Here is a 21,092-nt window from a genome sequence, read left to right as displayed (position 1 = left end):
CTGCGTATCAGGGTATAAATGATTAAAGGGAGCACTACAGATAGACCCGTAGCACCTTGGGTTCATGGGACCTTAAAGAAAATATTCTTGAGTAACCTTTCAGAGTACTGCATGCTCACCAAACAGCAGTTAACTGCCTAAATATACTTAATAGTGTACATGTTTAACATATTGTAGTCTATAGTAGAGACATTGTTGTGGTCCAAACAGCTTGGTTTTCAATCATATTTTCCAATCAGAGAAAGCTCACACAGTAGTACCTTGTCTTGCCAATGCATTTCGGACTGCCATCAGTCATTGGGGCAATTCAGTACTGAACAACCATAGCAATAATATACATGCAATCAGATGTGTTGATAAAAGCACCAACCTCAAAATAACATACAATAAGATAGGCATACGCTAAATAAACCACAAGAATGAAAAAACAACAAAGAATCACTAGAATATGCATTGTATGTCTGAATAAATATTATGCTTTGTAAGTATTATGATTACCTGTGCTCACGTCAACAACCGAACCTCCGTATTCTATAACAAGAAATAACACTTCAGTATTCCTAATGCAACATCCTATCACAGTAAAGAACATATGTCTAGTCCCTCCAAGAGAATTCAAATGTCACTCCACCTGGATCACTGCGTGTGCTTTCTCATCTCTTAAGGGAATTGGTTCTCACTAAAGCATATGAAAGGAAAAAAGTCCTTAGTTACGAGTAACTGACGTTGCACGTCTATTCCCATATCTATCAGAATTCAAATCTTACCTCCCAGTTACGAGTAACTGACGTTGCACGTCTATTCCCATATCTATCAGAATTCAAATCTTACCTCCCAGTTGCGAGTAACTGACGTTGCACGTCTATTCCCATATCTATCAGAATTCAAATCTTACCTCCCTAACGTGTGATGCCTCTTCCCTCAAATGACTAAAAGCACCTTGCCATCTAGTGCTCACCTTAAATACGGTGTAGAAAATGCCATTTGGAAGCGAGGAGGTTCCTGTAGACAACGTGATGACCTCACACGAGCTGTGACATCACCAACGAAAAAAAAGAAAGAAAATCTTTATTCCATGTTGGAGAGCTGATAAATGGTCAATATACTGTTTCTAGCATTGTAATATGTGCACTCATAGTCAGGTAACTTGCTTGTTTTAGACACATAGAACCTCCTTACTAAACTGAAAGTCTTACAGCAAAAATGCAATCTGGGTTCATACTGCTCAGTTCTCAATGACACCTTTGATAGGTGGCGTTTCTATTGACAAGGAGGTCTAAGTCCTGAATGTATGAACAACAATACAAAGTAGTATTTTCCGATATACTCCTGCAAATGTTAAAACCAGTATATGTCTGGTCTGTTAACATGTGTTAAATAAACGTTAGACACCCACAGTTTTTAAATGGGTCTTGTATTGAAATCGTGTAGAACAAATCCTTATTTACAAACAGAAAATGGAATATCATGAACTTATATACTAGGGATGAAGTTGATCCATGCTCGAAGATGAAAGGTTATCATGTGAATCATGGTACTCAGTGTGTCCCATTGTAAGTCATATATTCTTGTATAGGTCCAAGTCATAATGAAATATGTGTATCCCTCTCAAATGATTATTGTTGTTCAACAGGTTCTCAAGTAATGTAAGTTACCGAGGTTACATAATGAAACTCCAGTATACAATTTTAGGTCATGAATTGTATTCAAATAGAATCCACTCAGGTCATGTACTATATAAAGGCAAAAACCAAAACATGTTTTGTTAATCATAGGAAATATGCAACATTGCAGTTCTCGTTCAGCGCATCGGGAGGCAATACATTCAGTCTGTCTATCCAGGAGGTTTTCCTCCGGTCCAATCTATTTGCCAGATTCTCATATTGGTTGCTCTTCTTCACCACTTCAAGGATTTTGAACCATATCTGTGAGATGCTGTGGTGTTTGCCTATCCAATGTCTGGAGACAGATGAATTCTGGTCCTAGGTTCTCATGTTGGGTCTGTGCTCATTCCAGTGTAGTTTACATGCTCTGGTGCATTGTCCCACATAGTAGATACCAGGTGGGCATTTGATGTCATAGATGACATTATACGTGTCGCATTAACTTCCTTCCCCCCTGGTTTAGGTTTTCCTACCTGAATTCTGAGGAAGCAATAAGTGGGACGACCAAGGGACTAAGCCTAAGTGAAGGACACAATGCTTCAGATGTGTATTTCACTAATCTCTAATTCCCAGCCACTGTGTGTAGTGGGGCTTTCGGGTCTGGTGGAAAAAGACTTTCAGGTAGATATTTAGAATAGCTCATGGGCGGAAAGCCCTTTATTTTTGATGGCCCTTTAGTTGAACCAGTTCTCTGAGTTCCACTTCTGACAGCATAATGTGGCAAGGCGCTATAATACATGATATAATGAGTTTGTGTCATTGTGCTTTATTCTAGAGGTTGGGGTAAACGCCTGTAGGGAGTAGGTTTATCTAAAACATAATGGCGTGTGCTTCTCCTGCAACACGCTCACACAATAGAGGTGACTGAAGGTCAAAACGACTATAAACTGTCACGAGTTTCTCTCCAAAGGAGATACTGGTCTCCCCAGGATCGATTTCCTTAACCCATTCTCGGGGATATAGCACTCAGTGACTTCCTGGGCCAAAATCAGTCACATGGGTACAGCGCCTAGCTGCTTCTGGACCCTGGTTCAGGTTCACAGTGGTATAGCACCCGGCTCCTTATTTGTTATCTTAGCCAAGCTGACAGTGACTGTCCCACTTCTTCCTTCTTCAGGTATGTTGTGTCCAGCCCTCCCTAAGTGATATGTGGCACACTAACTTCTTGTAAGTGATACAGTACCCTTTTCACTTCCAGTAAGCGATATTGTGCTCTCTTCACTGTACATGCCGGATATTAGGCTTATCTTATTCTCAGTTAGGTATATCACTCTCTTTTCACTCTCTACTGTCAGGAATATAGTGCCCATCTCACTTTTAAGGAAGTCAGAGAGTGTCCTTCTCCCTCCCAAAAGTAGATTCTAGTAATCTAGGGACCCTTAGTCCTTCCACCCCCTCTGACTCTCAGAACAGTGGCTTGGTCAATCTACCAAGTGGCCCCAGGATCTTCATCACTCCTTTTCTGTGAATCTGCACACGCGCACCTGGTTTGTGCTGCTCCACTGCAGTGTAGGCGCTTGTCTCTCCCTCTCTCTCGGTTCTGTATGCTCCGGCAACTCCTGCTTCCCCCTTTGTCTTCACCGCTATTTATTTAATATCAGCATCTCCGGGCCACTCTTAAAACATCCAATTGCTTTCCGCTCATCTTTGAAAGAAGCCTCCTGATTGGATTTTGTTATGGATTTGCTCCAGCTTTTGAAGAACTGCTGATTCCCAGCTGTGAAAAGGCACAGTGGCCATTGTAACACTGAACTGCAAAACAAACCCCAGTTCGCCATCACTTTGCACAGGGTGGACTCACACTACAGGACCTTTCAGTGGTGCTACTAAAAGGCATCTTCTCGAATAGCACAAAGTAGAATGTGGGAGCTCAAGTACCTGAAGCTGCTGAACCTAAACAATTTTGATGTGAAGCTAGATACATTATTGCCAACGTTGAGCCTGGGACTATCAAGGTAACCACATCGATAGTGTCAGAAGAAAACGTGCCTTTACCACCACTCATGTACATCTTTGGGAGACAATGGTTCAGAACCTTGAAAAACTGAGGATATGGGCAGAAGAAATTCAATCTTTGATATGATATGATAGGTTATTAATAACGCGCTTAATACCTAGAGGTTTCTAAGCGCGGACCCTGGGATCAAACCTGTGTGGCTCCATGTTGTCTTGCTTCCAAGGCGAGCACGTTGTCGCTGAGCTATCCTCCCGAGACTTTGGATGTTTTAGGTCAAATGATTGGTACCCATTTATCCAGCCAAAGGCACACTCCGGTGAAAGTGGATATTCCACCATTCTAACAGTGATAACGTATTTCTTTATCTGCCATGTTGTTTGCAAGCCAGCAAGGCACTGTTGAGGTTGAGGCACACTACGATATGGATGTTTTAGGTCAAATGATTGGTACCCATTTATCCAGCCAAAGGCACACTCGAGTAAAAGTCGATATTCCACCATTCTAACAGTGATAACGTATTTCTTTATCTGCCATGTTGTATGCAAGCCAGCAGGGCACTGTTGAGGTTGAGGCACACTACGATACAATTGGACATGGCATCATGTTAGGTTTGTAAACATTTCTGTATTGGTTCCTTCATATGCAGTCGAGCAGACGCAAGTATCTCTGGTTAACATACTATATGACCCTAGCACAGAACCTGCCTCAGACTTTGTTTTAGTTTCAACACACTGGTGTGGTGTGCCTTTCTTTAATTGGGCAGGGCATTGCCATCACTGCAGGTCATTTGGTTGGGTGTGGATGCCAGAAAGATGCATACTAACATTGGGCCTCATTACGACCCAGGCGGACTTCGCGGTGCTAAATGCACCGCGAAGCATGGCGGAAAGCCGCCGATAGCGCCATGGGGGTTGGCGGATTTACCGCCCCATTCCGACCTCGGCGGAGCGGTAAATCCCCAATCCCCATTCTGCCCTTCCCCATTCCCATTTTCGCCCCATAGGGTATAATGGGAGTGGGGAAGGAGTTAATTACGCCACCGTAAAATACGGTGGCGTAATTAACAACGAGGTCCCGTAGCGCCATGGTTTTCTCCGGCTGGTAAAACCAGGCGGAGAAAACCTCCATGGCGCTACGGGAACTCGTAGTATGGCGGAGAGGTACGCCATGCACTACGCTGGCGTAACACCCTCTCCGCCAGGGTCCTAATGAGGCCCATTGTGTTTGGAAAAATTCGAAGCTGGTTGGAGCATTGGAATTTTAAGCCTATTGTACATGTGAACAATTTTAGACTGTGTTGGAGAAGGTGTGCACGTCCTGTATTTCAAACGTACAGCCTCATATATGAAAGGAAGCAAAGGGAAAGGGAAAGAGTAAAATCAAGGCACTCTCGCTTTTATTCTTCCATTTTTCTCTCTGTCTCATGAAAAAATAAATACAGTCCGCACATTTTGCTTTGCAGACAGCGTTCACTAACGGATTCCTATGGAATACGCCTGGTTTCGAACAGATGGGTGCATTCCATTGGAATCCTTTGTTTTAGGCCTACATGAAAATCTCATGGAGATGCAAATGCACTGCCGAGACAGAGGAGGATAACACGGCGGAGCACTTATCTCTGCTCAGTGCCCCGCCTCCACCCCATCACTGCTTGTAAAAGAGGCAGGGCAGAAAATGGCGGCTTTTACAGCTCCATTTCCTGCTTCGCTCTAAATGAAATGGGGCCTTGTGTCTTTGCTACAATACCACCAATGTTTCTTTCATATTAGCTCCCACTTAGCAGGCTCTTGGTGCCTGCTTCAAGTTTAATTTTTCAGCACTGGAGTTGAGAACTGTTTTTTTTCCAGTATGTGTATTTTTTCGTATCCCAATTTTATTTCCCTGTAGATAAAGGGGCCACCGCAGGACTGAATACCATCCATACTTTTTCCTGCAGCCAATGGAGTTTAAAATGAAAGATTCTTTTTGTCTGTTTGAAAGATCATTCCAGTTCTGTTTTTATTGCTGATTTATCATTTGATTGTGTAACTACTATCTGATTAAATCTAAGTGCATGCAATTTATCATCGCAGCATCATATTTTCAGGACATCCAATAAAATGTATTGAAACTTGGATTTTGATTGATTTTTGGACCAACACGACATCAACTCTTCTATGCACACCTATAATAAGTTGAAAAATACAAACGTTGTCAATGTCCAACGTTAAGAACAAACACTCAGTGCAAAGGTCACAATCTGTAACTCTTGCTAATGCTCACAATGTTAAGACACGAACTCTCAGGCCAAATGAACTAATTCTCTAATACAAATGTAAAACACACTAGAAACTGAGCCTTAATGCGCACAACACCACTTCTTCACAACACTTGTTTTAAATATTATGTGGCTTGCATACGTGCTATAGTTAAAGGTAGGAACGTTCTGCTATATTGTTTATTTTCCGGCACGACTGTGCAGAACCTTTCGCAACTCTAAAGCCTTTCACAACTTGAGCTGGTGTTTTCAAAGTTGTCTACTAGTCTACAAAGATTACATTAGCTTTTTACAGGAAAAGGTCAATTATCCGGCACCCATGGGACCCTAATGGTACCGGATAATCAACAATTCCGGTAGACCCAATATCATTTGTCTGGGGAGGACAATCAAGAACACAGGCCAGAAAACCAAGGTTCCTGGCCTATTTGCTCTATGTGGCTCGCAAACGTTGTCATCTGCCATTTTCGTAGCCAGAGTTTTGCTATTACCGTTAATGGAGATGTCGGTTGATGGGGTACTGGATAACGTTTTTACGGCATATAGGTGTATCCCATGCCGGTGTCCAGTGGGAGCAGGCACATGCTTTTTTGTTTTCTCTACAGTAATCGGGTCTCAGTGTTTGTAGATCCTATGGTAGAACTTTTTAGATTTCTTTTAACCTATCATAAGGAATAGCCAAAGTCTAACACCCCATTTCTCTGGCTACTGATTGCTTACACCCCAAGCCACTGCCCTCTAGAAGACTCAGTGAAAGTCCTTTCCTTGTGACAATATTATCCCTTTTTCCTTGCACCCCAGGTTGCCTTTTACTGCTCTAGTCGCGATGTTCCTCTGTGATGCAGGTAACCATAGGTGACTGTTCCGATGTGTGCTAATGCTGGGGACAGTCAGAATATGGGGTTAATAATTGAATGCTGCTTTTTGCACAACCTGTCGTATGTTTTATGGAGACGGATAAAACCAAGAACAATGGTTTGCATAAAAAGGAAGTTTTACCAGGAAAATGTATATAAATTATCTGATGACCTTCAAAATAATCTTGCAAGAGGGCCTTTTACTCATAAAATGGAGATATATTCTTGACTCCCGAAAAGTGTCAAAGGTTGTTGCCTAACGCAACAAACTATCTGGTAAAAGTGTGCCTTTCTTGCATTTTGACTAAGCAATTGCATTTTTTTCTACCTCCTCTTTCTATAGGGGAACCGTTTGCTTCAGAGAACCTCATTTGAGCGCAACATGATGGCTCAGGCTAGAGTGTATTTTGCAGAGATTGAAATTATTCGTTTGGTGTCCACATGGATCTATCCAATAGTGGGATCATTTCCACACAAGAAAAAGGTAAGATTGCCTCTCACTTTATTCAGCACTGTATTTGTGTATTTCAAGCCCTAACAGAAATAGTCACCAATGGTTTATGTTTGTTTACCAGGAAAGGCTTGAGATATTGTTGAAATGAAGAAATAACGACCCTTATGTTCTTTTTTTAAATTGTATTTTATTGGCTTGTGCAAGCCTTTAAAGCAACAAGTCAGCTGTCTCCATATCAGTTACATACAGAAGATGGAAATTCCATCCATTTTACAAGACACTTTTCTCCGTTGCCAAGGTAACCTCGTCGGAGAATGATGGATGTGCAGCATGTGATCAAATAGATGACTGCGCACCATACATTCATCCTTGTACTTCATTAGCTGATGTCTCAAGGCTCTCTTCAATCTCATCCCGAAACAAGGTTAGCGCATTGTCAATTTTGTGTTCACACCCGTGAACATCAGCTGCCACCATTCTTCAGAGTTCCTCGTTAACTGATCTTTCAACAATTGGCCAAAGCGTTTCGTTCTTTGAGTTCCAAAGAAGGGGCAGAATAATACAAGATGCTTAGTCGTTTTGTCACAGGCCTTACAGAATCTGCATACGGTATTCGTCTTATCCCTTCCAGCCCAGTTCTTTGTTCGGTCTTTGATTCTGATCAAGTTTAGACGAAATCGCATGTATGTAGCCCTTTTCCTGATGTCCGAGAATAATACTACATCATTTTGTAGTTTATTGAATGCTCTGGCTTCGCTCGGGGCGTTCTTCGTTGTTTTGGCCGTCCTTCGGTCTTCGCTAGTCAGGATCCAGTCTGTTTCCCAGATCTTTTTATTCACCAGATCTTGATTGTCCTGAATAGTTTTGATGTTAGTTTCATACATGATCAGCAACTCTTCACATCTTTTAGACCAAAGAGATAGTAGACAGTCAGGGCTGCCGCTGCCAGGTTTACTCAGGTTTCTGAATTGCGGGGCAACCTCTGTCAGAATGGTTTTCCTAAATAGAGCAAGAGTGTTCCAGGTGATCCGGGCTTTGATAGAGATCAAGCCTAACCATATCGTAGGCAGGCTGTTGAGATGTTGTTCGGTAGATGTAAACTTTTCACCCAGAATATCTGTTCTAGGGTTGACCAGAATTCTACTGGGCATCCCAAGGCATTTTCAGCTCTGTATATGAGAGCTGGGACCACCTTCTGCTGGTAGAAGGTTATCACTGGCTTGAGTGAAAACTTCCCATATTTTTTGTATATATAACAACACTTATGCACGTCAGTGACCTTCCTTGGGCAGTTGGAGGCTGGGATTGAGCCAGTTTAGTGGTCATAATTCAAGGTGACAATTTTGGATTTTGTTCAATTGACCTTTTGGTAACTAACCATGTTAGATATTAAGCTTAAGTACAATGTATGATGATTACCTACATGTGTTTCATTTAAGACTTAACAAAATAATTTTCTACAAATGGATGAGTTAAGAGTCGTCCCTATGCTCAATCTGTTTTAGACATGAGCACTTTGGGGTGCATCCCTACCAATCAGAAAACTTGGCGCATTGACTTTATTAGTCGGTAGATCAAGTGTTACCAAGGTACCCTCCACCTTATCCTGCTCCCCCTGCAGTACTTCGCTGTTTCCTTTCTTGGCAGCTGCTTCCGGCTCGTCTTTCTCCCCATCCTGACCACTGTGGAACTGAGAAGAGGACAGGGGTCTCTCTATTTTTGAAAAAGCTTGCTTTGCTACTTATATGGTGATCATGTCCATGTTTGTGAGCTGTAACAGCCGGTAATGGCACCACCAGCCTGGGTTAACAGGCCCATACTTCAATAGGATTCATGAACTCATTCCAAGCAGGCTGTTACTGGAAGGTCCTGCTTGCCATCCCAGCCATTCTTGCCTAATTATCACCTGACCCTTTATGGCAGCCAGTGAGAATAGACAGAGGGCTGGCTATATAAGGCGGGCAAACCCACCTTTCTGAGCACTGCGACGGCTGATCCTACCCACACCTCAAAGTCTCAGAAATGTCTACATTTGTATAAAAAAATTACGCTTTCCTTCAGCCTGTTCCCGTTTCTCCTTTTTTGCTAAAATGCCCACCCCATCATAATAAGGCATTCATTTTTACTTTTGGTATGCATATTTCATCACCATATAGCCTCTTTTTCAGGTTTCTTGGAGAGAAGTATTTGCAAACAGCTTGCATTTTGTCCCGTTTCTTGACAGGAACAGTAACTCTGATTTGATGGGAATCTGGCCTTTAAGTAACACAACGCCGCGTTCAGCTATCCAGCCGGTTATTGGTTGGTTGGTTAATGTTTGGCCTATGTCTCTTTCCTCTAATAAATAAGCAACTTCACTGCTCGTTTATCATTGTGCACATAAACTGTGTTAGAATGTGTGGTATTTTGATGTCCATTTAAAATCTTTCTGTCCAAAGTAATCTGTTGTTGTTCTGTCATTACTGCTGCCAGTGGCATGGGCGTAATTTTAGGGGGGGGGGCAGGGGTGTTTGTCCCCCCAATTTTCATGGCACACCATTTTGTCCCCATTCATTTGGCTGGGGCACCTTTTCTTCAGATGTCATGTCCCCCCCAACATTTTCAGCAAAGTTACTCCACTGGCCAGTGGTTATTTAGAATAATTGTATTTATGTACCTTTGTCCCTGGTGGCGGATTGTACTGCCCGGAACTATAATATTGAACAGTTTTAAAACTTGCCTTGTCCAGCGCTCTGTCAATAGCATGTGATAAGGTTTGCACTTTATACATGTTTTTAATAAAAAATAAACCCGGCTCTATGGAATTTATGTTGAAATGAAAAGCCTGAATATCTGACACTCTTGCAGATGCAAGAGCACATACGAAAGAAATGTTACTGGACAAAAGCATGAGGTTGCAAAAGTGAATTTGTTCGAAAGTTGGACTGTTTGCTGTGACCAGACAAGACGGAATGTGTATGCATATACAGGTCTATGGACACGAAGAAACATATAGACCATCTGTTTTAAAGAGGAGCTTCAAGATCGAAATAGTGAAATGAGTGTTATCCTTTATGGTGGAATTGCAGAAAGAGCAACTCTGATTGGTTATAAGGACTAAATTGTGCTAACTTCGGCAATTCTTCCTTAGGCTGACAGTGGATATGAGGGAATTGTATCTAATATACCATTGGCAACACCTCCTCCATGTTTTGCCTGGTCGACCTACTTGAAACAGCTCTGCCTCGAGATATGATGCCCATATAGTCTTGGTCAAGATTGAGTTGGGATAATTTCTAGATTTCCGAATGGATAGACTGAGTGACACAGGAATGAGTTGGAGACTCTTGCTTGGTTTTTGTGCCAGAAGATACAAAAGGTAAGCCAACAGAAGGTCATTTCAGGCGATCTATATACCACAGCTTCCTGGTCAATCTTATCTTAGTCTCTGCTCAGAGAATCAGTGTTCACATTTTTCATTTCTGGATAATGAATGCCCAAAACCTGAATCAGATTTTTTGCATACCTATTTCCACAACACTCCAGCTTCAAGTGATAATTGAAGGGGTTCTGTTTGTCTCTGTTTCCATATGCAATATATTCTAACAGTCTTGCCTGATGATGTTGGCAAGAAAAACTTGCAGGCCCACTTAATCTTTCTTTCAACTCCAGCAGATTGATATGCATTTCTGACTCTTGAGCTGTCCACAGACCTTGCACTTTATCGTGATGGAGAGGATCTCCTCCTACTGATAAAGAAGCATCCATTTTTACGGTCTCCTGTTGGCTGTCAGAGGACATTCCCGTTTTTTCATGTCCTACACTTTCCTCATTTGGCTAGTTTTCATTGCTTTTGTATCCGAATCTCATTTGACCTGCCAACATGGGCCTCCAGCTCCCTTTGGGGTTGGGGTTCTTACATGTATCTTACAGAACTGAATTGCTGGAACGCAGGAAAACGGCAGTGCAGCCCGAACCATGGATAATATACTGAACCCTTTCTTCCACTGCATCGAATTGGAGCACCATAAACAGTTTTTGTGTAACGGGTTCAGGGATGATTTTCACAGCTTGATTGTATGGCCTAGGATGGGTAATGGATGAAGCCTGTGTAGATCTGCTGCTGCATCATTTTCCCTGGCTGATGAACAAACCAACAAATTATCCTAGTATTGATATATCTGTATCGCCACCAAACAGCACCAAAGGTGATGGGATCGCACTCCACTGCATAGCAAAAATTAAAGCACAGGACCACAATACAAAGTCCATATAAAGCTTTATTTAGTAACATTGTCCATTGACCACAAAGATGAAACAAAGCAATGCGTTTCACACCGTGACTGGGTGCTTGTTCACACAAATATATATAGATATATATATATCCCCCCCCAATCTTCTTGCCTTCTTCAATATGCTGCCATTGGTTCCAGGAATATACACACCATTCAGGTCTTTATGAGTATGCTGCTAAAAGGAGCACTTCCTATCTCTGGAAAGAACTCACATGACCTACATTAGCTTTACTCCACTTTACTCCACTTTAGCCTCCCATAATTGTTAACTAATGTTTATATTAAAACTACCTTATTTTGTATGCTAAATATCTGCAATAATAGTATGCCTTGTACCCGCTTTCTCCTCACCAGCAAGTTGATATTTTAGCTCTGTTCCACCACCCTACTTTTGTAAGCCACCTGAATATAGGATTGCTCTGTTAGTTGTTCTGCCTTGTGTACTGTACTTGGTGCTGATCTTAAGGTCACCATTTTAAAATGGAACCTTGATACCTTTTGTTGCTATTTGTAGGTTCATAGATGCAAATATGCATTCGGCAGATCAAGTATACATAAGGAGATTGTTCTTTTTGATTGCTGGAATTAAAGATACAGAATATAATTTTGGTTCCATGTGTTAAAATTGCGGCAAAAATGGCCGTCTATGCAAAATATTGCAGCAAAAATGCTGTGGTTTTGCCGCGACAATCATGTAAAGGATGCGGGGGACACCCCTGCAAACCACCGTACCCATTGTACCATTTAAGGAGAGCGGGGGACACCCCCACAACCACTGCTCCCCTTAAATGGTACAATGGGGTACACCTTTACTGGGTCAAACCAGAGATTTTTGCCGTGATTGTTTTTACCGGTGACATTTTTGCTGCGATTTTATTACCGGATACCATAATTTCATCATCTTGCTTTTATTTTATTTTTGATAGCTGTGTTTACAATTCTTAAACCCAGAATGGCCCGTTGCCACATTTGCTTTTTTCTGATAAGAAAATATCTTGGATACGCTGGCTTGTGTTTTCTTGGGTGCCCGCCTGATAACTTTCTTTTGCAGTATTTGATTTATTTTCTCTGAACGTTGCTGCACATGAGACAGTAGTCAAGAGCAGCATATTTGAAATTCCAAAGAATTACCTTCTTTGAAGATGTCCACCACTCATTTGCTGATGTTTTGAACGTTTAAGGCATTTGTGAGTAGTCAATTCCTTCTTTCAGTGGGATGTTGTGTGTGGAAGGGGGGTTAAGGGTGTCAGGCCTGGGTTAATGGCAAAGGCAGTGTGCCTCTGGTTTGACAACATCATCTTTGTGGACCTCGAGAGCAACACATGGATTTCTGAACTTTCTGCGGCTGATAGGTAGCAAACGTTGAAATGTCTGACTAGTATAATAATGGGATTTCTTTTGAAAGAGGCCTATCTATTTCGACTAGAAGATGACGACAAAGCAGAAGAGCCCTGGCTGGATGTGTTAGTCTCTGACTTGGTAGTTTCCAAGTGTCCTCAGCTAACTTCCCAAATAACTACACTCCTTAACAGCCACATGCAAAATCTTTGTACCTAAGGTCTGAAATCAAATGGTAACTGGTTGAAAGCCATGCTTACCTGTCCAACATCACACCATCATTCATCCCTCCTAAACATGCATCAGCTGAGTTAAGTGTTCCCCCTCATCACAGTTTAGCTATTACGCATTCCTCAAACAAGGCATTAGCTTCTGTGTTTTTAATGGGATTGTTTCTAGGTCACGAGATGCAAGTCAACTGCAGTTCACGGAGTACATGGCGCTTCATCCTCAAGTACGAAGACGAATAGTGTCTGTATCTAGAACGCCAGGCCTGACACAGGAAGAGCCACCTGACTTATGTTATGTTATTTGGCATTTATATAGTGCTCTATATATCATTGATATGACCTCAAAGCACTAGTAGTTTGAACACCCTCGAGGACCTCGGGGACTGTAGTCGAGGTCAGTTGAGAGAGGAAGGTGTAGTAGGGTACATGGGTGCACCAGATATTTGTGCAGCTGATGTAATTGCCTGACGGTAGATGCATGCTAGCATTACGTGTGGTGGTTTTTATATCAGTTGAATGTGTGCAGTCAGACAGGTGGACATCCAGACTGGTTCTGGCTGTGTTAGGCCTTGAAGGACGCTTATATGAGCAGCTAGGCCGGTTTGTCATGGGATATAGCTGCGTTTTATTAGAATGATGAGGTGTCCATGGGGTAGTGTTCATATGTGACCAGCTAGGCCGAATTGATCGAGGGGTGTAGCTGCATTCTAATTGTGTGATGGTCTAGAGCAGAGAGTAAGCATAGTGATATGTGGAGGGGAGTGTTTGAGTTGAGTTATGATCTAAGGAGATAGATATTCCGGATTTAAGGCATGGGTCACTTGTAGCGAGTCAATAGCCGTATACAGTTGTGACATTGCTCTGGATCACATTGAGCAATTAGTCATCAGTTGCTTGGTTCCGTCGCTTCAGATGGTCATAGCTGGTATTAAGGAAAGAGCCACCTCTTTAGGGCTTTGCGGAACGTCATATAGTCTTGGGTGTTTCGAATATGTGGGGGAAGCGAGTTCCACAGAGTTGGGGCGAAGGTTAAGAAGGCGGACCCTCCGATCCTGACAGAGTTAGAGGTTGGAATTACTAAAAGGAGGGCAGTGCTTGATAGGGTGCGAAATAGGAGGTATGGTTTTATCTTTTCTTGTAGGTATAGTGGGCCAGTCCTGTGCTTTGCACGGTGAGTGATGTATAAGGTCTTGAAGGTGGCCCTTCGTCCGACAGGGAGCCAGTCGAGGGTTCGGAGAGCTGGTGAGATGTGGTCTCCAGGACCCAGGGCAAGGAGGAATTTTGCGCCAGCGTTTTGGGCTCTTTGGAGTTTGTTGAGTTGGTATGCCGGGGCTCCTAGGTATAGGGAGTTAGCATAGTCCAGTCTCGACATCACAATAGACATAACTGTGGTAAGTCTTTTCGGGAAGGAGAGGTAGGGAAAGATGAGTCTGAGAAGTTTGAGGTGGTAGAGACAGGATTTTGACACGTTGTTGATCTGACCGGAGAGGATTAGGCCAGAGTCCATAGTGCAGCCTAGGTTTTTTACTGTGTCGGAGGAGGGAAGGGGGGCCGAGGGACGGGGGCCATGGGAGCGGATGAGGTAGGAGGGCAGTGTTGCTGCACACCATGATTTCAGTTTTAGCCGGGTTCAAGAGGAGGTGGTTTGTTGTCATCCATTGATCAATATCGCGAAGACAGGCTTCAAGGTTGGGGTGGGGGGGTTGGTGCCTGATTTGGGGATTGTTAGGATGATTTGGGTATCGTCAGCGTAGTTGTAGCACGAGATGTTGTGTGCGCGGATGATTCCAGGAAGGGTGGTTATATAGAGGATGAACAGGAGAGCAGATAGACATGAGCAGCTGATGAAAAAGGGGAGAGGAGGGTTATTTGTTTCCTGTTGCTGAGGAAGGAGGCGATCCACTTGAGAGTCGTGCCACGGATTCCAAGGCAGTGGAGGCGGTCAAGGAGGATTGAGTGGTTAACCGTGTCAAAGGTTGCAGAGAGATCGAGGAGAATTAGTGCAGCACATCCTTCAGAGTCTGCAGTGACCTTGAGATCATCCCAGACCGAGGTCAGAGTGCTTTCCGTTCCATGTCGTGGTCTGAAGTCTGATTGTGCAGAGTCAAGGAGACCGTTGGATTCTACAAAGGTGTTGAGCTGGGAGTATGCTGTTCGGTCGATGAGTTTTGCAAGAAATCTGGTGTTGGAGATTGGTCTGTAGTTTTTGGGGTCAAGGGGGTTGAGGGATGTTTTTTTAAGAAGTGCCTTGACATGCGATATTTTGAAGGCATCAGAGAAGATGCCAGTGGTGAGGGAGTCATTTAGTATGGCTCTTGCATGTTCTCCTGCGCAGGTGGACGAGAATATTTCTTTCAGGACAGAAGTGGGGCAGGGGTCGAGGGGCGACCCGGACGGTTTGCTGGCAGATGGTAGTTCAAGGAACTTGTCTCTGGAGATGGGTTTGAAAGAGTTGAAGGGAGGGGAATTGGGCATTGGGGCAGAGGGGACAGGGGGGATCAGGGGTTGGAGGGGGGAGAGGAAGGACAGTTTGGTGTTGAGGGAAGTCATGCTGTCGAGATCGGTGGTGTAGAAGTGTAGGGAGAGAGAGTCACAGAGATTGAGATGGGGTGGATTGGGTAGACGTGCAAGTGGGTTTGAAGAATTCTGATATGATCATGTGGAGTTCTTTGCTGCGGTTGCGCCAGTTCAGAATTTGTTTATTGTAATAGGCATTTTTGGCCTTTTGGATTTCAGCTTTGTAGTTACAGTGGTGCAGGGCGAACACGGATCTGCTGAGAACGGTTTTAGATGATCACCATTTGCGTTCAAGAGAGATATTTTTTTTGGGGTGTTTTTCAGGTGGGCGTGAACCATTTGTGGGAAGGTCCATTGCGCGAGGAATCAGGGCGCATGGGGTTGAGTGGAATTAGTGAGTCTTTCAGACGGGGCGTTGCAGGGGGACGAATAAGTAGGGCTTTGGCTAGGTCGAGAAGGATCTTGACTTTGTTTCAGCATTTGAGATCCCAGTGGGGTGCCGGTGGAGCTGTAGGAGGAGAGGCAGGGTGTGGATAGAGAAGGGGATGACATAGTGGTCGGTCCAGACGAGTGGTTTGGGACGGGATATATAGATCAGGTCATGGGAGCTGAAAATTGCATCAATGGTGTGCCCCTCTGAGTGGGTTGGACCAGTCGTATGATGGGAGAGGTTGAGCGCAAGCCTGTCAAACAGCATATGAATCATGGGGTTGTTGGGAATATCGAACCAGATATTGAAGTCTCCTAGGAGTGTGAGAGATGGGTGATTTACTTGGATGGTAGCTATTGAATCACAGAGGTTGTTGGCGAAATGTCTGTCATAACCAGGGTGTCTGTAGATGAGTAAGAAGCTGTGGGAGAAAGGTCGGAGGTAGCGAGAGTTTAACTAGAAGGGATTCACAGGTGGGAATGCATGTATGGGATTTGACGAGTGAGACGGAGAAGTGAGAATTGAAGAGCACTGCCACTCCGCCTCCTCTGGAGGGTCTATTGTGGGCGATGAGCTAGTAGCCGGGTTGAAGGGCAGATTAGTCAGAGAACCAGGTTTCGGTGGTAAAGACGAGGTCGGGCTTGTCAGAGGAAAGGAGGTCAAAGATGCTGTGTCTGTTTCTAGCTACGGAGCGGGCATTAAAAAGGATGCAGGGGACTTTGTGAGGGGATGTGGTGTTTGTGGAGGTCAACTGAGCACGAGGAGCGCTGTGGGTGCTTGGTAGGGAGGTGGGTGAGGGTGGAACATTTAGGGTGGGTGGGGTACGGGAGGTGCAGGGTGCCTGTGGAGTTTGAGAGAAGATCAGTTGTTTACATCGATGCTGGCTGGGAAGAGTAGGCGGGCGGAGGTGGATATGTGGGAGGCCGGGGGTGTCGAGGGGGGATGGGAGGGTGATGAATGGATCAGTTGGTGTGTCAGGGTTTTGGCGGGTAGATTTTGGAGTGAGTCTGGAGGGCGCTGGGGGTTCTGGTGTACATGGTTAGAGGTCAAGAGAGGGGGTTGAAACTGGGCGAGGGGAGAAGGGAGTGTGTGGGGGTGTGGGGGATGGAGAGACTGGGAGGTTGGGTTGGCAGAAGTAGTGAGGAGTAGAGGGTTGAGGGAGAGGACCAGTCAGGTTTTCTGCATTTCGTGGGTTTTGGTGCTATAGGGGTGTGAGAGAGGGTGGGGAGGACAGAGGAGGAGGGAGCTGAAGCAACCGTTCAAGCAAGGGCAAGACGAGCTGCTTTCAGAGAGGGGAAGGGATATGAAGGGGGTGGTTTGTTGGTGGGGGTCGAGTAGGGGTTAATAGGGAGGGAGAGGGAGGCAAGGGAGAATGGGTGGGAGGGTGGTGAGTTCCCCCGGTGGGGTAAGAGGGAGGGACTGGGCGGCAAGGGAGGTCGGAAGGAAGGGAGGGGAGTTCCTTGGAGGGTGCAAGGATGGAGAGGAAGAAGAGGTGGATTTGCGCTGTATGGAGCGCAAGAGGGCTCCCCTGGCTTGGGAATTCGATAAGAGGTGTGGTGTATGGGTGGGGGTATCACAGTGTTCTCAAATGATGTCAGAGGGAGGGTGGAAGTCGATGTGTTAGGGTGGGATGGGGATGAAAAATAAGTGCTTTAGGAGGCAGGTGTTTGGCATGCCAGAGTGCACCTCTGATTTTAGAGTTGGATGTCGGGTGATGATAGGAGAGTGGGTGGGTAGCGTCAGGGTGTATTGATGTACGAGGGGAGGGGTCGTGGGTTGTGATCAGGGGGAATAAAGGGGATCGTGAAGGTGGGTGCTAGAGCGCATGCATGCACACCGAGGGGTGAGCAATGTGTGGGGGGGTGTGGTGAGGGGAGACTGGGGATCGGGACCGGTCAGAGTGGGTGATTCTGGTGAGCTGGGGTATCCATCTAGGGGGTTAGGGTGGTACCTAGGTAATGAAGAACTATTATTAGTAGATGTGGAGGCTCTAGATGTACAACCTGTGTCTAGGTTCTGGTCACCAGGGCAGTGGGAGGGCCAAAGAGGGTAACAGTATGGTGGAGGACTAGATGAAGTAGCAGCGCCTAAAACATAGGCAAGTGAATTACGGTACTTTCTCGGGCGTCACTTTCTAGTTGTAAGGCAAACGAGTGAGAGCAATATTATTTTGTAGGCAAGTAAATCACAGTGCCATCTCAGGGGGTACTTTCAAGATGAGAATCAGAGTAGCTTTCTATTAGATTTCTAGGTGTGATTCAATCTAACAAGAGCAAGAACAAATCCTAAGAGTGCGGGACAAGCAAATAAATCACAGTATAATCAGAGTGAGTGAGAGCAAGCAAATCACAGTGCTGTCTCATGGGACACTTTCGAGATGAGAAACAAAGCAGCTTTCTACTAGTATTGTAGATGTGATTCGATCTGACGAGCAATTTCCAGGAGAGTGGCACAGGTAACAAATCACAGTACTATCACGGTGGGCACTTTCGAGAAGTGAATTGAACGAGCATGGGCAATTCCACGTATGCGGTGCAGGCAAGTAGGTTACAGTACTAGCTTGGTGGGGAATTTCTAGGTGAGAGTCAATGTAACTTTCTAGGTGTGAGTTAGTCTAGTAGGAGCAAATTCGGGTCACAGTGGAGGTAACAGGAATGATTCTAGCAGAATCGATGTAAGAGGAACGAATTCTAAGTGAGCGGCAGAGGCAACAAATCACAGAATATCATAGTGTGCACTTTTACGTTGGTAAATTACAGATAAAACTCAGTGGGTATCTTCTGGATGTGAATCAGGCTAGCAAGATCAAGCTCTGAGTGAGTGGGATAGGCAAATAAATTACAGAACTATATCAGTGGGGACTTAGGATGCAGATCAAGTTAAAAGGAATAATTGTAAGTGTAAGGGACAGGCAATTAAATTACAGTACTGTCCTAGTGGGAATTTGAGGAAGTGAATAAAAGCAATGATAACTATTTTCTGTAAGTGAATCAAAGCAACCAGAACAATTTACTAAGTGCGTGGTACCAACAAATCACATCGTTAACTCACCGTGCAATTTCCAAGTGTGTGGGGCAGGCAAGGTAAAATTTGCAGTACAAATCTCGGTGGGCACCCTCTCTGTGTGAAACAGTACAACAAGAACACATTTTTCTAAGTGTGTGGGACCAATAAATCACAGTGTTAACTCAGCGTGCAACTTCCAAGTGGGTGGGACAGACAAGGTAAAATTCACAGTACAAATCTCAGTGGGCACCTCTAGGTGCGAAACAGTGCAACAAGAACACATTTTCTAAGTGTGGGTACCAATAAATCACAGTGTTAACTCAGCGTGGAATTTCCAAGTGGGTGGGACAGACAAGGTAAAATTCGTACAAATCTCAGTGGGCACCCTCTCTGTGTGAAACAGTGCACCAAGAACACATTTTTTAAGTGGGTGGGACCAATAAATCACAGTGTTAACTCAGCGTGCAATTTCCAAGTTTGTGGGACAGGTAAGGTAAAATTCGCAGTACAAATCTCAGTGGGCACCTCTAGGTGCGAACAGTGCAACAAGAACACATTTTCTAAATGTGTGGTACCTATAAATCACAGTGTTAAGTCAGCGTGCAATATGTGGGTGTGTGGGGTAGGCAAGGTAAAATAATTCACAGTACAAATCTCTGTGGGCACCCTCAAGGTGCGAACAGTGCAACAAGAACACATTTTCTAAGTGTGTGATACCAATAAGTCACAGTGTTAACTCAGTGTGCAATGTATAGGTGCGTGGGGCAGGCAACGTAAATTCACAGTACAAATCTCAGTGGGCACCTCTAGGTGCGAAACAGTGCAACAAGAACACGTTTTCTAAGTATGTGGTACCAATAAATCACAGTCTTAGCTCAGTGTGCAATTTCTAAGTGTGTTGGACAGGCAGAATAAATTACAATACTATCATGGAGGGCACTTCTATGAAACAGGGATAAATTCTAAGGGAGGGGGACAGACATGTTAGTCACAGGACTATCTTAGTTGCCGCTTTTTAGATGTGGTCAAAGTCAAACTGAACAGTTTGCTAAGGTGTGGTGCAGGCTAATATTCTCAGTGCTAGGATAGTTTGCAAAGTGGCAGGGCATCTGTGGTAGAGGGGTTTTCTACTCCCGCCACAGCCACACCTCTTTAGGAGAACAACTTGAGCTGAAGGCCTGGAAATGATGCTGGAATAATATTCATCTGGCCCCGCCTGATTGAAGTACGGGGAGCTGCCAAATAAAGTTGTTGAACAGGGTATACTTGTCACCAATGTGGATTCACAAAAGGAATTTGTTTTGGAAGTGAGGCATGTTGGAAATACAATTATTGCAGAGGAGTCCTCTGACATGATTTTGCCCCAAGGCTGAAGACTTATGGATGGGGTGTCTGCAAGACTGCAAGAGAATCATCCTGTTGCTGTGAAACACTGTCTCTTGAGAAGTAGCTGCTTCGTTGCACACCACTGCAGCCAGGAGAGTACTATATAAGCTCTTTCAACGGATGTGCCTTTTACAGTCTTCTTTCAACTTCACCAGATGTTGAGAACACACTCTTCTTATTCCCTGTCACAAATAGCGCTGGAGTTCCTCCTTTATCTGACAAATATCCCAACCTTTACACATAGAGAAAAACATGCAAGGTGAATGAGACATCTGTTTGTTCCAGATATCCTAGGAAATAATGTTCCTCTGGATTGCCATGTGCTTTAGACTATGCTAGCAAAGGACTAATAGAGAATTGACTTCCTATTTGTACCGTGAATAGGGAAATACAGGGATGATGCCACCAGTGGAGAACTATGGTTACAGGTATGTAAATTTCCTTTCCTATTATTGTTGCCAGAAATTGAAAAAAAAGCAAACATATCTGTTCTCCTCCATTATGCAGGAGCATGGCGCATTTAGATGTTTTTTTTATCGAGCCAGAAGGGAGGAGGCCAATGCCAGATGTAGTACCATCTTCAGAGCTCACCCTGGGCCATGGTGATGATTAAGTAGCCTAGGCATAGATGCAGCCGTAGACTGCATGAGCGAGGTAGCTTGGGAGGGCCTGGAGACAGCAGGACATCTAGCCCAAATTCCTAGTTAACGCCCATTGTCAGA

At 44.3% G+C, this 21,092-nt stretch overlaps 1 long non-coding RNA gene across 9 annotated transcripts in view; it reads left to right on the top strand.

The window, feature by feature from the left end:
- The window catches only part of LOC138566816 (uncharacterized), a 355,734-nt gene that overhangs the window by 114,716 nt on the left and 219,926 nt on the right, over window positions 1-21,092 (top strand). For all 9 annotated transcript variants that reach the window (XR_011302025.1, XR_011302019.1, XR_011302021.1 and 6 more), the window contains exon 2: window positions 7,079-7,219. This is a non-coding gene — a long non-coding RNA (uncharacterized lncRNA). The remainder of the gene's footprint in view (window positions 1-7,078; window positions 7,220-21,092) is intronic.

The sequence above is a fragment of the Ambystoma mexicanum genome, chromosome 2p (assembly GCF_040938575.1).
Source record: "Ambystoma mexicanum isolate Mex_15411 chromosome 2p, UKY_AmexF1_1, whole genome shotgun sequence".
NCBI lineage: Eukaryota > Metazoa > Chordata > Amphibia > Caudata > Ambystomatidae > Ambystoma > Ambystoma mexicanum.
This window is presented reverse-complemented; position numbering and strand designations above follow the sequence as displayed.